Consider the following 6,918-nt stretch of genomic DNA (forward strand, 5'->3'; position numbering starts at 1 on the left):
TTGCCCCTTTTAACTGGTTCTGGCATTGCCTCCCTGCCACACCATGTTCTGACCCTGTCTGGTGGGCAGAGTCAGCACCACCTGAATTAACAGGGTGCAGTGACTCAGTTCTGCTATGCCGCAATAGTATCAACGGCGTCTCCATCACCCACCTCTTTCTTTGAGAATGCCAACAGGGATGTATTATTACTTTGTGCCACTCTTCAAATACATGTATCATTAACGTTTTATGTACTTAGATAACAATGTATAATTTATGGTTATGAATCTTGTGCTAATCTTGAATATTATAAAAGTCCAGCTATAAATGTAAAACTGCAGTATCCACTGTGTGGTTCTAGTCTTAATATCTTGGGGGTGGTGACCGGTTAGTAGTAATACGCTACCACTAATAGCATCAGGTTTCTTAATCGGACAACTAAGGATGCCAGGCAGGAAAAGGGGCAACTTGTGCCAAAGCACCTAACATAGATGGCTTAGCAGTTAACTTAAAAGGGAGCTGCGGTCTCTGCACTGGGCACATCAGCACGCTGTCACGTGTGGAAGTCATGCTGCAGGAGGCAGTCACATGCTTACATGACTTCATTCACAGGGCTGGAAAAGCTTCAGCCCTGTGCTGAGGGAGATGCTGCGGGTAGTGTCTTCTCCACTAAAGTACATGAACATAGTAGCTTACCACTACTGCTGCTCTCTTTCATACTGAATTCTACTTGAACAGGTCAAAACATCTTTAAACGCTGGCTGATAGAGACTGCCAGGGTTGTGAAATCAGTAACAGCAGGCTATGCTTTGGCACAATTCTAACTAGTATGTTGCCTCCCTTGGTCACTGCACTGCGATAGCAATGGCAGAGATGTGGTGTCCATCTTCCTCACACAGGCCAGAATGCTCCGAGTGTTGGTACTAACCTCAGTTTTGTACTGATCAGCACTCAACAGCTCAGCTTGAAATACTGAGCAGCTAATGAGTTCAAGCAAATCTGCACTCTGTCCAGACTTATTCCTAGCAGGAATTAGCCAGGTAGCATGCTACTTTCCAGACAAATGGTACTTGTATTTTGTAACTAGTGCCTGTGTGTCAAAAGGAACTTGGGTGAGGCAGCTGGGATTGAAGACCCGCTCTAGGATTAGTGTGACTGTAGGAGTTTCCTTCCTCTCAACTTGAAAATCTACTGTGACTTTATAGCAAATGTAGTCTGCTAGATTAAATACTAGAACAGCTCATGACCTGTAGAGAATTGAGCTAGCCTGGGGATCCTTAGTAGCTGCAGTCTAGAAATCTAATTACAGGAATGACTGAGTTCTCAAGGAAAGCAAAGCTGCCAGCTCTGATGAAACGTCTTGCTTTAGTTGCTCTCCTGGTATCTTAAGCTCTTGCTAAGTATAATGGTTTTTATAAATTTTGTGACCTTGCATTCTAAAATGCATCTGGAAATGCATACTCCCTGCCATTACAGTGCAGCTGTACCTAAAATGTGGAACAAACTCTTGCATACCAGAGTACTTCACTGTTTCTTTAAAAGTTAAGTCGTTCGCAGCAGGAAATAACCCCTCTTTTAGTGGGTTAAGTGGAGGGCTTAATCCAGTTTATGAAGTTGTAGTGTCCATCCAAGTTTTTGAAAACTTGGATAAGATTGTTTTGCAGAAAACCTTATTTAAAACTAAGCTTCTTACTAATTCCTACCACTTCAGTGGATGAGGCTAGTGCTATCATGTAGAATGATGTGTTCATGCAGAACACGCTGCAAAGTGTGGCATCAGGAGACTAACTTCTGGGCTTATGATGCTGTCAAATAGGAACTTGCTTGAACCTACATACAGGCTTTTACCGACTTACACTTTTCCTGTGAGAAACAGTATGGATTTCCTTCTGTAACAGCTTTTGCTATTTGTCAGACCTTAGGGGGATTTTCCCCAATCTGGCAAACCTTGTGCAACTACAGAACTGGCATCGGAGATGACAAGCAATTTGCAAGCATTGCTGTGCCTCTGCTTTAGTGCCTTGTGAGCTAGGTGGAAACTGATCTCTCCACAAATGACTGCAAGGACATGTGCTCCTCTTGGCATAAAATTCTGACCTGTATTCAGCTGCTCACTCTGTGCTAGCACTTGAGCTCCTTACACTATCCTTTTCTCCCTCACATCTTTAAAGGTTACTGGTTTCTTTTGGTACAAGCACCAAATGAAAGGAGAAGGGAGGAAGAATGTCTAACAAAGCTGCTGCTAGAAGCAGAATTCTGATGGAGGCTACTGCTGCCTGCTCTGTTGGGCCAGAGGAGCCGGCCCTATAAACTCAGGAGGAATTAAACTCAGGAGGAATGCATCGCTAGGGTAAGATCTGTTTCTTATTGGCTACATAATGTTGTGGCATTTTACAAGATTTCTCTTTCCTTTCCCCTCCCCTTTTAGGGCTCTACAATTAAATGGCAATGTAGCAGAAGAAAATGCGCTTAAGTAATTTTGCTCCCTAAAAAATAAAAATTATAGGCAGATGGAGCCTATTCAAGTTAGTACAAATTATGGGAACGATATAGGAATGACAGTAGTAAATGTAAGGTCCAAAACTTAATTTTGATTTAATAGCTTCTTTTTTTAGTAACTGCAATGCGGAGAGCTGGCACTTAGAGGCTGACATGGATGCTTTTAATAAGGCTGAGTGAAACAAGGAACAACTTTTTTCCCCCTAGCAAAACCAGCAACGGTTACTCAGAAGCATAAAATATTTCCTCTGGTTTTTTTTAACTCTAAAACTGACAAACAAATCCTTTGTTTTCTGATGCCCACTTAGATGAGCATGGATAACTTTTGTACTTGGGCACATGTGAGGTACTTGGGCAAAGCCAAATGTTCAACTGCTTTACAGCAGTTAATGTTTATGCTTCAATGTGTAACATTTTCATTGGCAGGTTGGAACTTGGCCACTGAGAAACTCTTAGTGTGATTAAACCAGCATGACAGTGGATCCAATTTGCACTGAAAAAAATTGAGGCTAGAAAACCTGCAGATCTTGGAATAAATAGCACTGCGTGAACCCGGTTCCCATAACAAGCAGTTTAGAAAGTGTGTGTAGTACCTTGTGACAGGAGATGCATTTCCCATCTGTAGAACTTTCTGGGTCCTTCCTGTTCTGCTGTGAATGGTTTGGCTTGTCCCTTGTTTCCAAGCTGGCTATTTCTTTTTTTGCTTTGCAGAGAACCCCAAGACTGCTTCAGTCTCATTTGTTTCCACAAAGCAAAATTGGGATGTCTTAAATTTGTGATAAAATGTTATGGAACATAAGGCAGGAAAATGCTTAATGACACCGGAGTGCTTTGTGACACTGCTGTGTAATTAGGTTGTGGTTTGCTGAGTGAATTAACACTTGCTATAGCAACCTGCAGGTGCACCAGTCCGGCTTAATGGATCTGGAGTCTTTTTATTCTGCTACATCTCTTATTTCAGCAAGCATTCAGCCCTCTAAGAGTTTGTTGCTGGTATAGCTTTCTTGTTTTTCAATACTATGCGTTTTCTGTGGGCATCTTTCCAAAGGTAATGACACATCCTGACTGATGGTTTACTAAAAAACTGCTGCAGAATTGTGAGCATAGGTATGTGTTTCAGTCTAGATCTTTCAGTCTGGAGCCTTTGAGATCTTTCAGGAAAGTAGCAAAATCCACCCGTTTTCTTCCAAGCTAAAATAGACTATAAAGTTGCCAGCTTTTAAGTGTTAAGATGGTATGAATTTGAAATACGGTCAGTGAAGGGTAAGTCTTGTCTTGCTTTTATGGGTCAGAATTTTAAAATTCTGAGTCAAATTCTGAGTTTATTCAGTGGTTTGTTCTCCTGCATGGTTCAATCACTCAAGGAGAATTTTTTTTCTGTCTGCTGTGCTTTTAGTCAAGACTTTAAAATATCTTCATCTACAAATCTGCGTTTCTCCTTTTCCTCCTAGTGGTTATGAAAAGAAGGAATTACAAAGTCATCTGGTATGTTCTTTTCCACAGCGATGAGGTCTCCAATATTACGCAAAGCACAAATTCCCCAAGTGCTGGTTATCCAGCTGGGAAGCTAGGAGCGGATTTGAGTGGGAAGGGGTGGTTAGTAAATCTTTGCACTGCTTTCCTCTTGGAAGATACATTTTTGTTTTCAGTTAGAGGGTGGGGAAATGGTCTCATCCAGGGTAAACTGCTAACAGGGTTTGTCACCTGCAGTAGTTCCTTTCAATAACACATCATACTGTGAGGGAAGTGTGACCACGGTCTGGTAGCAGAATGATAACCTGTAAATGCTGTATGTAGTACATGGATCTTCTGAGATGAGTCAGGCCCGCCCAAATGTTCATGTACAGGGACTTCTGTTAGGCTCTTTAGAGGCTCAGTCTTGGTAATCTCAGTGAATAATCCTGAGTATCAACAGGAGCTCTTTTTGCATGTGTGCTCAAGTGGGAATCATGCAAGTTGTTTCAGAATAGCATCATCTTTCTTATAGTCACAGTAGCTCCTGCTGCACACACTTGAAAGCTGGGGAAATGTTGACTCGAACCTTCAATATGATCACTTCTCCTTGAAGCCCATTATGCACAGGATCTGTTACGCATGACGGAATCATTTGTTCTTGTCAGGGAACCCAAGAGGAAATTAGTTTTCTTATTTTACCGTAAGACCCCAAATGTTGTAGATTAATAATGCATGGAAAGGTTTGTAGTAGTGGATGAGTTGTAACAATTCAGATAATATAGCTGTTCAGTGAAATGAAGAGATTCTCTGATTCGAGAGCATATTAATAGGAAGATATCTGCCCTGTATTGACTACTTATGGTCTCTGAAACTATGATGTGCTGCCGGGTGCATCAAGCTGTACCAATTGGAAAAAACAAACAAACAAACAAAACCAAAACAAACAAAACCAAGCCCACCTCATTTTGGGGAGGGGCAAGGGAGGGATAAGTTGGAACTGTTCAAGTGTGGTCACTGTTTACGTACTTTCTAGGATCCAGAAAGCTCTGTCTGCAACCAGTGTTTGTGTTTAAAAAAATTATGGAAGTTGCTTTCATCTTCAGTAGTTGTTTTTAATTCTGATTGTTAGGGCCTGGAGGGATGCCATGCGGTGCACAGGCTGCAATAGCACTTGACAAGGCATTTCACAGGCAGCAGAAACAAGCACCAGCCACCAGCAGAAATGGATTCAGATTGTCAGAAGGTTGTTTCTGTGAAAATTCATGAATTGAGAGCAGTAAGACCAAGAACTTGATATCCTGTCTGTAACAGTAGCTGCTCTTTTACGCTTTGACCACTCATTACCTAGGAGATGCTCTTGACTATCCAAGTCTGGTCAAGTCCTTACTTTCATGTAAGTCACTTATGGGATTGAACATGCACCTTTTGCAGCCTCTGGTATTTCAGGGGTTGCTTATCTTCCTTAGATGCTCTTCTCCTTGAGGCTTTCTGCTGACAAGTGTTGTTAGCAGCTTGTTGGAGGTCAAGTTGAGATGGCTTGCAATCTGCATGCGATTAAATATGAATAATCCTTTCCCTGTTCAGCAAAGTAAGCACTGTTGTGAATCCCACTGACGCTGATGAGAATTAAGCATGTGATGTAGTATTTTCTTGAGCAGGATGAAGCCTTTCTAACTCGATTTGGGAATCTGTAAAAGCCAGTACTATTTGTTAAGTTGATCGTGGCCTCACAGTGGTGGGTGTATGTGTCTACAAGCAGACATGAATGTTATGGTAACTTGATGGAAAGATAGCGAGGAGTTGCAGTGATTAATCAGAAATCCAAATGCATTTCCATTTGTTTGCCATCTTTGAAAAGATTTATCTTATTTCTGCCATTCCGGTACTGCTAACCCCGAGCACCGAGTAACTGCTCTGCATCTGTGACTGGGACCGTGAATGTTTGTTCCTTCCACGTACCATTCACCTGTTATCTTTTTCCTCTTACTTCCCAGTGCCGGAGGTGGGTAGCCTTAGACTTGACATGGGACCACCTCAGTGTCTTAACTCTGTTCTGAAACCATGTATAGTTCTGGCATCATCTGGGGATGAGTTCTGCAATGCAAGTATATGTTCGTTTGCTTTTAATCCTGGCAGAATAAAGGTGCTTCAGTTTCCCAAATGGTCTTTCTGCGGTGGGCTTAGCCACGCAGCCACAGCTGGCTCACTGCACTGTTTGCTTTTGGATGAGGCTGGCAGCTGGATGCCAGCTGATTTAGCTGAGTCTTATTAAGCAAAAATCATGTCACAAAGCACACAGATAGCAAATCTCAACAGGAGCATGTTCACAGGAGCTGGGGGAGATTTCTTACATGAAATGTTCCCTCTTTGGAATGGGGCAGCTGCTCCAGGTGTAAGGGAGAACCCAGCTCTGGAGTCCAGCTCCAACGTTCCCTGCTTTCTGTGAAATTCCGGGTGGAAAGGAAAAGCGGTGTTGGTTTCTCTCTCCAGCATTCCTGTACCTACAGCTTTCAGACACAAACTAGTGCAGGGCTGTCTTCCTACGTCTGCAGGTAAAGCAAAAACAAGTAGGGGTGTGATGACAAATCCTCCCCTAAAAAACTAAATGTTACCTGAAAAAAGCCCAAAATGTCCGTGTGCTCACAGGCACTGAGTGTGGTCACATGCGATTGCTACACTGGGACTTTCCTTCTCTCCCTTCCTTGCATTAACGCCTCAAGCAGCTACAAACCCACTCATTTAAAGTGCGTTTGGACCAGGAAAGGCCAAATCTGCTGTTGTCCAAGAGCAGTGAGCGTGCCGCTGCGCACATCCAACCGACCGCGTGGTTTTTAGGGGGCTTTTTATAGCCACTCCTGCCCTAAGTGCCCCCGGGGGTGGGCGGGGGGGGGTGTGCGTGTGTGTGCGCTTGCTGTGGCTGAGAAGGGACCGGGCAGTGCGAGCGCCTCCCGCCCGCCTCTGGCGGGGCTGGTACCCCTTCCCTG

The 6,918-nt window shown here is 43.3% G+C and overlaps 1 protein-coding gene across 1 annotated transcript in view; it reads left to right on the forward strand.

Annotated features, from left to right (window-relative positions):
• The window catches only part of SLC25A1 (solute carrier family 25 (mitochondrial carrier; citrate transporter), member 1), a 30,752-nt gene that overhangs the window by 913 nt on the left and 22,921 nt on the right, over positions 1-6,918 (forward strand).

This window comes from Charadrius vociferus, unplaced genomic scaffold (assembly GCF_000708025.1).
Source record: "Charadrius vociferus isolate BGI_N301 unplaced genomic scaffold, ASM70802v2 scaffold326, whole genome shotgun sequence".
Lineage (NCBI taxonomy): Eukaryota > Metazoa > Chordata > Aves > Charadriiformes > Charadriidae > Charadrius > Charadrius vociferus.